Raw genomic sequence first — 15,832 nt, 5'->3', positions numbered from 1 at the left:
ATAAAGTAATAATTGCTGAAAACATCCCAAATCTCAGAAAACAAATATTAACTGAAAAGATACCACAAGATTCATGAAAGTTGTCAAAGTCAAAGAAAACGGGAATGTAGAGAGAAATGAGAGGAGAGATGTTTATTATACACAAAGAGAAAATCCTTACAGATGTCCAGCAGACTTCTGAGCAGAAAGCCCTGAGTCAGGAGGTTGTGAAACGGCGCACTCAGCACTCAGATTTTACAAAGACAGCCAACTGAGTACACTGTGAGCAAAGCTGCCCTTCACACATCAGGGAGAGTTAGAACGTCCCAGGCATCGAGGTGAGTAACCTTACCACTGCATCTAGTAGGAAAAACAGCAGAGACAGTTCTGTCTCACCTGGGATTGTGAAGATTCATGTAACCAGTACCTTAAGTCAGTGTGTGCAACATGACACACCACAGACACCACTTCTAGTCACTAGAAAGACAGTTGGCCTTCTGATCTTGTTAGTTTTTTTTTAAAAGCAGCTGTAGATAAACTCAAGTTTGAAAGAGAGGGCTAGTCTGACCCTAGGCAGGACCCTGTTTATCCATCAACAGAGGAGTGTACCTTGTCACCCACATGAGTGGAAGACCAAAAGCCCAAAGAAGATAGGCTAAGGCTGTTTATAGGGGCAGGATTGACTAGCATAGTTCTCAAGGGAAGCTGGGAGATGTAGTCTTTTAGCAGGAAATTATCAGGTCTTAGCTATGGCACTATCTGATTGTGTATGATCTTGGGCAATATATTTTAATTTCTGAGCAGTTTCCAAACAATTTATATTTTCCTTTGAATATTATATGTGCTCATGACATTTTATCTTATTGTAATAAACTTATGGATACAAATGCAGCATGAAAATACAAAATTTCAAATGATTTTTAGAAATTATTTTTTGCATAAAAGTAGGAAGACTATCTACAAAATTTTGAGGAAAAGGAACCTTCTAAAATACAAAGTGCAGGACTGGAGAGATGGCTCAGTGGTTAAGAGCATTGCCTGCTCTTCCAAACGTCCTGAGTTCAATTCCCGGCAACCACATGGTGGCTCACAACCATCTGTAATGAGATCAGGTGCCCTCATCTGGCCTGCAGGCATACACACAGACAGAATATTGTATACATAATAAATACATAAATAAATAATATTTTAAAAAAATAAAATACAAAGTGCAATCCAAAGACGGTCTGGCACAATGGTTTGAGGCAGTTTTATTTCCTTCCGTTAGTTAACTTCCAGCTTCCCTGCTTTTCTCACGTTTACCTTCCTTCATTATTGTATTTAGTGACACTTCCCACAGTGCTGGCTGTCTACCCTCTGAGAAGTCTGCTGCTGACTGTACAGACGCTCCTATTAGTCCCCTGCCTGGGCAGAGCCTAGAGGGGGAGTCATCTTCAATCAGGTGTCTATAAACTTATAAAAGAGGATGTATGCAGTGTGTGGTAAAACACAGATTGATAGAGCCCAGTTCTTCATCTTCAGAATAGTTCCGTTGAAAGTGAACAAAAAAAAAAGGCTACCGAGAGAAAGAGATTAATATTTTGTAAGTCCTAATTCAGGAAAATCCCAAAGAACTAACCAACTAGAAAATGAGTCGAAAGGTCTCTCAGTTTGTTCAAATACGGGAACTTAATTATTTTAAGAGGATCATTTCATATAAAATAAATGAATATTATCATTATTAGTTGAACACTTAGGAATTATGCTTTTCCCCTTAAGACTTTTATAAACAGAAATAATATAGTAATACCAGGTACAAGAGTGGAAAAAGAAACTCTTGCCCAGTGAAGGGAAGAGACAGAGAGAAGGGGGAGGGGAGGAGGGAAAAGAAAGAGGTGGAGATTTTTGTCAAATGGTATCAATCACTCACTTTCCTCAATAGAGCTGATGTGTAGGTAAACTCTCTCTCTCTCTCTCTCTCTCTCTCTCTCTCTCTCTCTCTCTCTCTCTGTGTGTGTGTGTGTGTGTGTGTGTGTATGTGTGCATGCAAATGTATGTTTGTGTTATGGAAGTTTATCTGTTCTAAACCACGTCTGATATTGAACTATTATAGCAAAAAGGAAGAGACAAGGACAAATAGCTAGTTCGCCCCACACCCATTCCTACCATGAAGCATTGGTGGAAAAGGTCAGCATTTGGTTATATGTGTATGTTTAAAGAATAAAGAACAAATTTTTAAAATATAGGAAATAGGCTTTTCTAGAACCTTATATAGATAAAATGCATATACAATGTATGTGATTATGAACTGAATTGTGCTACTCCATTGTGATATTTAGTTTTAACCTCTAACCTTTCATAATAGGACTATGTTTGGAGAATAGTCAAAGTTAAAAAGTGAAGGTAATCCATCCGGGATCTCTAACCCGATGCTGTGATACAGGAACAGTTACCCACCATACCATGGGATTGACCATGGCAGGACTCAACCAGGAGCCACTATGGAACTCTAGCCTTCAACTGTGACATAGCAACAGCAATAACTCTATGCCATGCCATGAGGCCGGCGGGGCAGGTCTCAACCAAGTATCGCCAGACACCATTGTGGTAAACTGGTACAGTGTGGGGAGGTGAAAGAGAAAGAGAGATGGAACAGTTCATGGGCTGGGGAGAGAGGCAGATCTGAAGAGGTGAGGGTGGTGAGGAACAGGCTAATGTGAATGGCCTGCTAGTCTCCTCAGTCCAGGGTCATTTCCGGACCTGGGCTACTGCCAAGGGTCAATCTTCGTGCAAGGCCTGAAGCAACTGAGTGGGTTTGAGGTAGTGTCTATGGCTCCTGTCCACACTGAAGGCTCTGCAGAGACCTGTGGTTTGGGCTGCCACCTGGAGCCAGGTTGGTATCCGAGGGTCATGCCAATCTGAGTAGCCTGTACTGTCATCTGGAGCCATGGTGATATCCTGGTCCTGGCTGCTGCCAACGACAATGTCTGGGTCTGTGGTCCTATCACACCTGGAGTCTGTGTTCATCACCAGTGACCCACAGAGAGGGCCATGCTCAACTAAATGGCTGATACTGTCACCTGGGGTGATGGTGACATCTGTGCCTAGGCTGTGATCTAGGATCATGGCTGGGTCCATGGTTCTGCCACAGCCAGTGTATTTGTTGATGTCCATGGCACATGTTCCACCAGAGGCCACAGGGATGCCCAGGGTGATCATGCGGGTGTCCATACTGACCTGAGTGGCCTGCACTGTCACCTGGGGCCATGGTGTCACCTGGGCCAGGGATGCTGCTGAGGGCCTTATCTGGGTCTGTGGCTTTACAGCAGTCAGGGTCCTAGATGATGTCTGTGACTTCCATTACCTCCAAGGACCGTGTAGATATCCAGGATCTGGTTAGGCACCTGAGACCATGTGGGTATCCAAAGGCCATGTTGCTACCAGGGCCATACTGATCTGGGTGGCCTGTGCTGCTACCAGAGTCATGGTGATGCCTGGGTCCCAGTTGCTCCCAAGGTTTATGTCTGGGTCCATGGTCCTGTTGCAGCTACGTCTGAGATGACAATGTTCATGGCCTGAGTTACCACTGTGTTACCATGGGGATCTTAGGAACCAAATGTGTTGAAATCTGAGGGCCCTGTTGCATTGGCCCTGCCCCTCCCTGATCTTGGGATAGCTGGTCCTGCCATTCCCTGGATATTGCAGAGGAGAGCTGGCCCCACAGTCAGGGAAGATGGTCCCCCTCACCTCTCACTACAGGCATGTGCCTCAGCTGGGCAGCACACTAGAGCTGACTCTGTTTTGGGGGGACACAGGTGAGCCGGCACTGAGGGCATGAGTATAGAACAGCTGATCCCCTCCCCCAGTCTGCCATGTGGTGGCACGGGTAAGGAAAAGATGGTTTCCCTCTCCCACCCCTTGCTACCTGCAGTAGGCGAGAGAGCTGGCCCCAGGGTCACGAGGACAGCAGACCGTGCATCCTACCAGCACAGTACAATAGAGCAAATATGAAAAAGGTTATCATCATTATCCACAATGGGCCATTCAGGTTTTAGTTTTAAGTTGCAACGCTTCAAGAGAATTTATTTTTATTTATTTATTTTTTTTTGAGACAGGGTTTTTCTGTGTAGCTTTGGAGCCTGTTCTGGAACTCACCCTGTAGACCAGACTGGCATTGAGCTCATAGAGATCCACCTGCCTCTGCCTCCCAAGTACTGGGAGTCACTACTGACTGACTTAAAAATTTTTTTAAAAAGATTTATTTATTTATTATGTATACAACATTCCTTCCGTGTATTCTTGCATGCCAGAAGAGGGCACCAGATCTCATTATAGATGGCTGTGAGCCACCATGTGGTTGCTGGGAATTGAACTCAGGACTGGGAAGAACAGTCAGTGCTCTTAACCTCCGAGCCATCTCTCCAGCCCGCTTCAAGTGGATGAATTACACATTTTGTTTGTTTTGAGCAGTTTCTGGCTTTTTAATGATTCGTGGGACAATGATTGCCTTATGCCTAATAAAAGTAAAGATCAGAGTGTCTCATTTATAGAACAAGAAAGCAAAGTAATCCTAAAGTGAAGATAGTTCCTTTTTTTTAAAAAATTATCTGCTAATGATCATTTACTATCTGTCTACCTTTGTCTTTGAGAGGTAAAAATGAAGCCAGAATCAGTTTCAAAAATTCAGGATGCTGATTTTTGTCTTTAAACAGTAGTCACACTGATGCACTGATTCTGACCGTGAGATGACAAGTTTCAAAGTGAACACTGTACATGCGTAAATCCCTACCACGTATTCTTGTTTCTAGAGTATGAGAACATATAAGACCATTGGTCTGACATATTTGGTAAAAAGTATCTCTCTTACTTTTGCATTAAACACTACCAAATAGATTACTTTAAAAATGTGTGACTCTTGCCTGCACTAGAATTAACTAAACCTTTTCTTAATATAGCCAGAAAGAGCCTTGTGTTTTGCTCAATTTCTTGACACCAGAGAGTGCTTCATTCCATCTCGATTCTGTCTGGACAAGTTCAAATTAGCTGCTGTGCGCTGAGCTCAGATGCCCTTTCTTAACCAAAGGCTTGGCAAATGGAAAGAACTTTGGCTAAAGCTTCACCCGAAGCCATGTTTCCATAAATTGCCTGCTGTAGAGGGAAGTGAGGCTTGGACAGATGTTCGTCTCTCTGAGCTTTCTGGAAACGATAATGTAATTGTGTAATTTAGAACAAAAATGCTCCTTGAGAACCAATTCTTCTCGTGTTTCTGTAGACAGGGCCAGAATTTGATTGTATGTCCCTAATGTGTGAGATGCTGATAATTTCTGAAAAGCGAAAGTAAGTTATTAGAAAAGCCATATGGAAAATGAGACACTTGTGCATTTAGTCTAACAGAAATAAGTTTTTCTTCAGAATGTTGTGAACTGTTTGATAAGATTTAGTAATGTCATTGCAGCCCAGTGTCAGGGATGTTAAGGACTCTCTGCCTGAAGGCAACAAGTGCTTGGAGCAGCACGCTTACCCTCCCTGTTCTGACACCAGTTGGCCCAGAAAACACGGAGGGGAAAATGACTCATTCGACATCCTAGCGAGGGTTGCTAATAGATAGGATGTGGCCAGGCGCCCTTTGGTGAACAAGCCAGTATTCTTTGCACTAGAGCAGGCCAACTCAATCAGTACTTCATAAGGATGTAATGGGCTCCTGGAGACTAAAATTTGTGTACCTGTCCGGTCACCATCAGAACTCAAGTTAAAACTAAAATCCAATGTGTAAGACAGATTATTTTTTAAAAAAAAATAATTCGAAGCCAGAATAGTCAAAGAAAAAGCACTTGAATATATATTCATATATTCATATGCAGAAGCCCATATTCACACAAACAGAAATTCCAGGCAAACAAAAATTTTGAAACTGTAATATATAAGCAAAAGGGTTGTAAGTTAAGCAAAATCAAAAGGAAAGTTCAAGAAAAGCATTATGAGACCAAGAACCACCAAAAATACAACTGAGTTTCTTTTGGGCTGATCATCTACTGTTGGGAACGGGCCCGCCCTGAGGCTGTATATTGAGTGAGACTCAGTTTGAGGAAACTAATTTCACTTTCCTGAGCAGCTATCAATTTGGGTGATAGCTTCTGGGTTGCGTCTACTTCCCCTCTCAGCACCGAGATCCCATCTGGCTTAGACCTGTACAGGCCCTGTGCCTGCTGCCATAGTCTCTCTCAGCTCACACAATGTCTCTCAGAATTCACACATGTGTCGGCTCTGTTGTGTCTAGAAGACTCATTTCTTTGACGTGTTCCTTCTCCCCAGGCTCTCACAATCTTTCGGAATCCTCTTCTCTAGAGTTCCCTGAGCCCCAAGGTGAGGGATTTAATGGAGACATTCCATGTAGAATTGAGTGTTCTAAGGCCTCTCACTCTCTGGACATTTCCCAGTTATGGATCTCTGGATTTGTTTCCATCTACTGTAAGAGGAAGCTTCTCTAATGATCTCAGAGCAAGGCATGATCTGTGAATGTAGCGGAATGTCATTAGGAGTCTTCTATTGATATTAGCAGAGCAGGAGTTTTGTGCTTTCCCCTAGATACATAGCCTGTCTGACTAGGTTCTTGGTCACTAAGGCAATGTTGGGCTGGATTCCGTTTCATGGAGTGGAATCAAATCAGATAGCAGTTGGTTACTCCCACAACATTTTGTGTCTATTGCACCAGAGTATCTTTCAGGCAGGTTACCATGAGAGACTCCATGGACTTCCCTGCAAAACAAGCCCCTAATCTTTCCTCCATAATGAAAATCATCACTAGCATGTGACATGGTAGGGGCTGGAGACGTGGCTCATTGTGTAAAGTGTTTGTCATGAACACATTAAGACCTGAATTTGAGCTTTTTGGCAACTAAACATAATTGTAGCACTGGATGGAAGACAAAGACAGACAGATCTCTGAAAAGTATGAACCAGTCAGTAAGCTTTATGTTCAGTGAAAATCCCACCTCAAAAAATAAGGGGGAGTGTATTGACCTCTAGTGTCTGCCACCTGTGTGTGTGTGTGTGTGTGTGTGTGTGTGTGTGTGTGTGTGTGTGTGTATGCATGCCAAGTCTGAATTAACTTCATTTGCAACCCTTTTTCCTGGTGTTCATTTCCTCCACTGGCAGATGTACATTATCTCATTCTATCGTTTTGTATTGTCAGGAGCAGCCAAATATCCTAGCATAGATCTATCCCTCTATAGCCTGAAAATCTGGGGGATTGGAATTCTTTGAAGCATCATTTATCGGTAAAAGAGTTCTACAGAGATTCCCCTTCAGCTATGATCATACGATGTAAGCTGAGGGAAAAATGTTTACTCTTTACATTTTCTTTCACTTTTCTAAAAATGTGTCGATTTCCACAGCATTCCACAAGGCTGCCTATACATTCCTGATGATAACAATCATTAACTCACAGATGAAACACTCTTGTCCCATGAGTTAATATTTCACTGACTGTCGGTTGCCCCCTTTGGTTAATTGGATTCACTGCAGAATACCCCTGAGTCATAAGCCCAATATCCTTTCAACTGTCTTGCTATGGTATAAGGCTGGGTGGCTCAGATGTGTCTTATGTGACATAGGGCATTTTTCTGCTCCAGTTATAAATCAGACTTTTTGGTGTTATGAAAAGACTATAGTCTAGACACTGGCAGAGTTGGATCAGTACTGGTTTTCACATCATTCTTTCTAAGCCTTCTCAACAAAAACAACTATATGAACACAACACAATACAACATACACACACACAGATTTCTACTTAGTCAGTGAAGTTTGGGGGAGGAATTTATCTTTTTGCTGTCGACCGTGTACACCTAAAACAATACTTTTCAACAAGATGGCTCTCGAGCAACTAGAGCAGGGACGTGTAGAGAATGTGAACACAGAAGGCAGTTTCTGTAGAGAATGACTCTGGACCTAAGTGTTTGCCTGAAGAGCTTTCAGACTCCCCAAGAAGAGCAATCAACACCAGAACCTGGACCGAGAACTGAGGAAAGTCAGAAGTCACACGGCTCCTTCTGCCGATAGTCACGTACAGATAAATGCCAGGATCTGCAGAGCCTTGCTCATTCAGCAGAGTGCAGTCAAGGTGAGAGGCAGAATCTCTAGTAACAATGTTTGGAGTTGATAAGTGAGCGGAAAAAAGTGCCTTTTCTTGCATAACCAGATTGGGAAAGCTGTAGGAGGCCACAGAAGTGAAGCCATTCCACTTTGACTAAAGGTCAGGGAGTTCAGACCTGTTCTTGCTTCTTCAAGGTTAAAGGATGGATGCTTGACCTAAGGTGTGGCGGCTACGAGATGTTTTTCCTAGACAAAAGGATATTTGGACCTAGGGTGTGGTTACTTGATATTTGGAGTGTGAAGAGGAAACTGCTTCGTTCCTTCTTGGAATCCTGGCAAAGAAGTCTTTTGCCTCCCCCTCTTTTTAAATTGGGGTCTATAAGAACCTTGAGGCCAGGCAGTGGTGGTGCAAACTTTCAATCTCAGCACTGGGGAGGCAGGGGCAGGCGGATCTATGTGAGTTTGAGGCCAACTACAAGAGCTAGTTCCAGGACAAGCTCCAGAGCTCCAGAGAAACTCTGCCTTGAAAAATCAAAAACAAAATAAAAATAAATAATTAAGTAAAAATAAAAAAAGAACCTTGAATAATAAACTTGTGGTTGATCACAGTGCTCACTGAATGCCCTCCCAATTCTATCTGTTGTCTCTTGTCTATTTCTTTCTTAATCCTCCTCCCTTCCCCCAAGTATGGATGAATAAATTGGGCAGGATTTCAAGAAGTGCACCTCAATGTGGAACCTAAAAACATGGGTCCACAAGAGAAAACGCCTCACTTATACAGCATTATGTTGAGTGCTGGGGATTTTTCACCTCAGGAGGGGAGTAAAATCAATCAAATGGCGTTCTACTGCCTCTAAGAAAAGTTTAATAGCAAAACCCCCGAGGCTCAAGCTGTTTCTGAGCTCAACTGCACCCTAAGACAAAGCTCTGATATAAATGAGAATGTAAACATTCCGTGCAGTGTGTTGGGCTCTCAAACTTATGTAAAAAAAATCCCCAAACTGGTCATATTCAATAACAGAATTTTATTTTGTTACAGTATTTGGATGCCAGAAGTCCAAACTCCATGCTCCCTGGTGTGGTGGTGGTAGGGGGAGGTTGCTTGTGGTCTTGTCCAGTTGGGGGTGTATTCCTACCCAGTGCACACACGCGCGCGCGTGCGTGCGTGTGTGTGTGTGTGTGTGTGTGTGTGTGTGTGTGTGTACGTGGTGGGGGGTCATCTTGTCTGGCTCTTGGCACCTCAGGTACTCACTGGATTGCAGGTACATTTCTTGGAGACTCTTCGTTTAATGTGGCACCCCCCCTACTCCCAATTCCCACACCCCTATTCCCACACTACTGCTTTTCTCTGTCTGTGTCCTCAGATGGTCTTTCTTATGTATTTCTATCACTATCTAAAGTCCCCCACTTGTAAAAGACTGATCATCTTGGTTAGGGAGCATCCCCTAGGATCACCTTGAGTTTTTCAATTTTATACTTGTACTTTTGTACCTCTAGGGAACAATTCACTTCACAGTACACATCCAACTTTGCAAATTTTCATAATGTCTGGCATTTAACAAAAATTATCTTGCATGAAAACAAATGCATATACAATCAATGATAAACAAAAAAAAAACCCCATCATCAAATCCAACTCTGAACTGATGCATACTTTAAATTCCCAAAACAAGAAATTGTAATAGTTGTGATAAATGTATTTGAAATGTTCAAAGGCTGAAGTCAACATGGATCATATTAAATAAATAAATGCAAGGTATTTTGAATGGCTCAAATTGATATTTTAAAGATGAATATGATATCTGTTTTGAAAAATGTCTGACTTGATGGCAGGGGCATGCCAGGGAGCTGAGCTTGCATATAAAACACATTCCTGATGGGAAAGAAAAGAAGGGAAAACATGCAGAAAATGAGCAAGTTTTTTTTCAAGTTTTAAAAAAAAGCCCACAGAATTTATGTGGCAAGATGTCAGAGAGCTGACAGTCATGTGCAGAGAAACTACAGAGATTGTAATTAAAAACTTATAGATCCCAGAGGTTGGACAAGTCTCAAACATAACAGTCACAAAACAACTTCCCTGATCAAATTGCTCAAAAATAGGAATTCAGAAAAAAAAATCATAAAAACCAGACAAGTACAAATGATGAGGTCTGTACCAAGGAACAAAGGATACAGAACACGTCTTGTGAAGAACCCTCAAGTCAAGCTTACAAGACTAGAACATTGTGACTACAGTGACATTTCCAAAGTTTGTACTTAAAATGTGGTGGCTGAAAACAACTAGAAAAAATAAGAAAGTCTCCAATTAATGACTTCATTTTACAGCCTAAGAATCTGGAAAACTAATTACAATCAAACATCAGGAAAGCAAAAGTGAGAATTGTAATTAACAAAAGCAAAGTCATTTGTTCTAAAAGAAAAGTTCACAAATATCTAATCAAATTAACCTAATGCGATAAGCTATTTAAAGGAGAAAATGATCAAAGTTAAGTACAAAATGAATGAAGTCTCCCTTTAAAAAAGGAGACAAAGACTTTAAAAGAGACAGGACACGAAAATAAAACCTCCTTTCCTGAAGACCATCACAAGGAATGTAAATAAAGCTGTTCAGAATGACAGAAACATGATACCAGTTGAACACAAAGGAATTAAGAAGATTAAACTCGTAAATAATTTAGGTAGAATATGTAAGAGGTTGCAAAATTATCATTTACATTCATTGAAAAGAATTTAGCTATTAAAAATACCAGTGCAGCTTTATGTCTATGATATGTATAAGCAACATATATTTTTTGCACACACACACGCAACATTAACAAAAATTCAAGAAAGAACTAATGGAAACGTATGATGGAAAGTGTTTTGTGTTTACATCTCTGAAGTGTTTGAAAGCACAGAATACAGTGAAGTCAAAGCCTACAGAAAAACAGAATTGAGGTCATTCAAGAGAATAAAGACTAAGCAATCAATCAGAACAATCTCAGATGAAGAAGACAACTGAAAAAGAGGAGGAGGGAGAAGAGGAGGAAGTAAGCAAAGGACAGATGAGGAAAATGTAAACCAAAGTACAGAGAGTTAAGTTTAAACACATCGTTATGTTAAAAGTCATTGGTCTGAAAGTACAGAGAAGATGTTACCGGAGATGTTCAAATTGAAAAGAAAGACATGTATTATAATATGCATTTACATGCTATAGTACATATGGAGTATATATGTTCCATATTATATATTATATATAATTATTCCATATTATATGAATATATAGAGCTCAATATAAATTGAAGATTAAACCTAAAATGATAGAAAAAGGAATGAAATCTGATAGGACTAAGAAGGAAACCCTGAGAGCTGTGGTACATGAGGATAAAGTGTCATTCACAGCAAATAATACCCTTAGGGATAATGAAGGTACTTCGTGGGATAAAGGTTCAATTATTCAAGAAGACATACCCATAATTTGCAGCAAAGTTGGCAAATGAAAGACGTTGGAAAGTTGATAGAAACACAAGGAGAAAAACACATTTAGCTGAAGGTTTTTTTTTCCTTTTATTGAAAATAGATATTTTCCTCATGAGTATGGAGCCCTCCACTGGAGCGTGATTGCTCACTGATGGTATTGTACAGGAGACTTTCACTAGATAGACACAATACACATATCATCTCTTTATCTCAGTAAGGGAACCCATGGCCAACCAAGGTAATGACTGTACCAAAGTCCAACTTAATGAACCAATGAACTTATAGGACTATGGGTTAGGTATTACTATCTAGTTACGGAAGAAGGGCAAACAAAGATAATGGTGGTAACCTGTGTAATTTTGAAGGTCTATGGTAGTTTGTATGAGAACTGTCACCTATAGACTCATGTATTTGAATTCTTTGTTTTCAGTTGGTGGTGGTGCTATCTGGGATTGCTATGGAAACTTTAGGAAATGTAACCTTGCTAGACAAAGTATACCACTGGGGGTAGGTTTTCAGGGTTGATAGCCTCACCTACCTGCTGGCATTTTCGTCCCTTCCTGGGGATGGTTGAGATGTGAGCGCTCAGCTTCCTGCTTCAGCCACCAAGGCTCTGTGACTGTCTGTTGATATGTCATCTTCACCACTATTGACTCCAGGCCTCTGGACATATAAGGTGAAACGAACTTTCTTCCATTGTTGCTTCTGGTCATAATAATTTATTTCAGCAATAGAAAACTAACTAGCTCAGGGACTCTAGTCCCTGTGACCAACAGCTCCTAGGGAGGCTTCTCACACTTAGCCCTTGGCTGTTGTTTAAAAATGCTATGATTTCTGTAATTGGCATTGCCCTTTGAGCTAGATATTGACCCCTGGGAATCTGTTTTCTTTGTTTGCAAAATAGAAGTCATCCCAACATTGCCTAACAGTCGCATAACACCCATGAACATCCATCTCATGCAGTAAGTACTTGATAAATACAAGTGGTTATGGATAGAAATATAAACATTTACCCTGCTGTCTCTTGATACTCTTGGACATTGTCTTTGTATCTTATAATAAAGTTATAAAATTAGACAGAAATATCTGGGTGGGGCATCATATTTCTTTGTAAATGTTTAAGTATATGGTGTCTCAGAATTCCTGAGTACTACCATACATGCTTGCTCATTAAATCAAATTAAGAAATTAGCAAAGCTTTACTTCCTTTTACACTTGGAGAAATTAACTCAGATATATGAAGTAACTTTGAGTCCATGCAGTCTTTGCATTACTTAGCTATTTGCTGCTGTAACTAGATAACTGTTAGCAAAAACCATTTAAAAGCAGAAGGGTTTCTTTCAACTTACAGTTTTAGAAGGCTGAGTTCATATTTGCTTGGCTATATGCTTGTGTAGAATCAGTATGGCAAAAGTACATGGCAGATGCCGATCTTCACTTCTTCATAGACAGAGAAACAGAGAGAGACACAAAAGACCAGTGACAAGATTCTCTCAGTGATGTAATCTCATTGACCTACTTTCTCCAGCGACATCCTATCTCTGAAGTTTCCCTGAACCTGCCCAAATAGCACCACGAGCTGGGGACCAAGTGTTCAAAGGATGTGCCTAGCCTCAGAGTGCATATCTAGACCACCCTGGATGCAGTGACTAACATGTATGACTGTGGGGTTGTAACCAGGTGCTCTCCCTTGTCGAGAGATAAAACACTCCCTGTTACTATAACATACATGCAGAGGAGGCACAGATGCCATCAGAAGGGTCTAGCCAACGTTCCTTTACCAGTTCTGGTATTTCTGCTCCACCCCTCTCTATTTTACCCAGAACCCATATTCTGACACCCGGACAATACACTTACTGATGAACTTCACCGCAGCCACAGCCAGGAACATTCACTGCACACAGCTACTTCATAAAGCCAGGCCAGCAGACCTTGGTGTATTTTCCATGTGATGTATTTTTCAATGAACACGGTAGCAGGGGGAGACTTGACTGCCCCTCAGCAGTCACTGTTTGTCAGGCCCTTCTTTTATCTGCAGAATTAAGCTCTGATTCACTTGTAAGGAAGCACAAATTAAGCAGAAACAAACCACTTGAAATAGAACACAGACTAGAAGAAACACACTTTGCTGTTCTCATCAGGGGCGCCACTGGCTGCTAGAAGACAACTTAACTGAGTTGCTGTCTGGCAGAGCACGGCCTGTGGCAGACAAATAAAAAACAATGAGGTCACACAGAAGTACCTCATTATCCAGAGCTCAAAAATAGAAGCCTGACAGCGCGGGGTGGTGTGATAGCAAGAAGAACGGGGTTGGAAGTCCAGACATGTGGGGTCCATTTCCAGTCTCATTGCCAGGCAGATGCACAGTTTCACGCCGTTCTTCCTTTGACCCCAATTTCTGTGTTTACGAACACATAAAGAAGAGATAATTTTATATGCTGCCTATAGCCTTTTCCAGATTGGCAGTCAATCAATATATATTTACTTAACACCTATTAGGCGCCAGCAACTTTATTATGTGCTAGGAGCACATCAGCAAATAAAACTGACTTGATCCATCCCTTTATTTCAGCACAAAGAAAAAAATTCAAGGAGTAGCCTATCCTGGGAGTCACAGGACCTCAGACACCATCCTGAGGAGTAACAGTCCCCAGCAGCTGTCCTGCTGTGCCCAAGATGAACTGTAGATTTGTGTTAAAATTATGACTTTGCTGATCCTTCGCACCACATGCTGGTGATTGGATCTTGATGGAGTGACAGCAATCACATCTTGACCACTTTCCGGGTTTCCATCCTGAGGCCATTTGTATTACCATGAAAGTCTCACTGGCAGGCCCCATGCCCAGGAATAGCAGGAATAGTTGCCCAATGCAAAACAAACAAACAAACAAACAGAAAATCTCCATTTTTTTCTTTTTGCTTTGTTTCAGCATTGTTTTGTCTTCTTTGTTTTGTTATCAGTGTGCGAGAGAATATGATCATGACATTGGGCAGGTAGGGAGGTGGAGAGGAGTTGGAGGAGGTGGACAGGGGGAACATAATTAAAATACATTGAATGAAAAAAAACTATAATTAAAAAAATATTGTTCTCAGTCTTCCAAGGGATTGTTGTCAGTATCATTCCTTTTTCAAGATTGCACTCTCTATCTTTCTTGTCCGAACACACAAAGACAAGATATATCATATATATATAAATTGTGTTCTACATTTGAGAGGAGTCAGATTACTCATATCAAAGACTATAGCCTGTGTCACAGTCTGACTGTGCAGCAGCAGCACAATGGGACCCTCAGCGAGCAAAGGTGTCCTCATTTGCCTGAGTTCTGTGTGAGCCAGGACCTGGCGAGTAGTGAGCAGAAGAGACTGCACACACTCCAACACATCCCTGTTGCAAACTGCAGTACCCCACAGGGCAAAGTCTCAGGGCATACCAGTGGATTGTTGCTTTAGCCACAGAACTTGGTAGATATGCAGATTCTTAAAGCTCCCGGGTACCTTGGAGGATGGGAACTGGAGGAGATCTGGCTTCTCCAGAATTCTTACACATACTAAAGTAGCAGGTCCAAATCATTACGAGACGCTACTTTATAGACTCTGAGGAGAGACTGACTCATTGTGCATTTAATAAAAATGTGGCTATTTAACCAATGCCAAAACACTTGGGCCGGGCTCTCCACTGGTTGATAAAATCCTAAAACGAAGCCAGTTCAGAGGCAACGGGGAAGCAAATGCCAAGGTTTTAAAGTTGCCCTGTTTATCACGGCCCCATCTGTAATCATTTGCTCCACTCGCAGTGACAAGTAGCAAAAACAAACACTCGCTGACGTCACACAGAGTGACCCGCTCCCTTTTGCTGTAGTATGGGCAAGGGTATGGAGGTATGAGTGTAATCCCTGTAGACAATACTCTTTAGTTTATAGTGACGCCACGCTATCAATCTTTTATCACTAGTTAGATGCTTTAGTCTTTATCTGCTGGTTACTGTGGCCCTGCTTTGCGGAATACTATTAAGTATTGTGAAGTTACACCAAGTCTTCTAAAGCACTGTCTTTTCGTTCAAATCTCCAGCCGTGTCAGAGAAACCCACGCTGAAATACAATTGTGCCGTCAGGAGTACACAGCAGATGTTGTCAAGCCAAATAAACTCTAATCCACTTTTTCTGGGCTTTGGGAGGCTTCCTGGAGGCCTTACTGTGTTAGCTGAGGCTGGTTGATCGGGGTAAAGGGGCAAGAAGACCTGGATGGGGAGTGAAATAAACAGACAAGCGTTAGGAAGCGTGCCTACTGTGATGTATGAGGGGCTAGCAAGAGTGTCTTTGTGGGC

The 15,832-nt window shown here is 41.6% G+C and overlaps 1 long non-coding RNA gene across 1 annotated transcript; it reads right to left on the bottom strand.

The window, feature by feature from the left end:
• Nucleotides 1–5,959: 5,959 nt before the first annotated feature.
• Nucleotides 5,960–13,671, bottom strand: LOC142839522 (uncharacterized). The gene is made up of 4 exons (XR_012908774.1): nucleotides 13,366–13,671; nucleotides 12,858–12,948; nucleotides 12,047–12,171; nucleotides 5,960–6,468 (listed from the first exon to the last, which is right to left on the bottom strand). It is a non-coding gene; the product is annotated as an uncharacterized LOC142839522 (long non-coding RNA).
• Nucleotides 13,672–15,832: the final 2,161 nt, after the last annotated feature.

The sequence above is a fragment of the Microtus pennsylvanicus genome, chromosome 1 (assembly GCF_037038515.1).
Source record: "Microtus pennsylvanicus isolate mMicPen1 chromosome 1, mMicPen1.hap1, whole genome shotgun sequence".
NCBI classification, from domain to species: Eukaryota; Metazoa; Chordata; class Mammalia; order Rodentia; family Cricetidae; genus Microtus; species Microtus pennsylvanicus.
The sequence above is the reverse complement of the archived record's forward strand: the minus strand, read 5'-3'. Positions and strand labels throughout refer to the sequence as shown.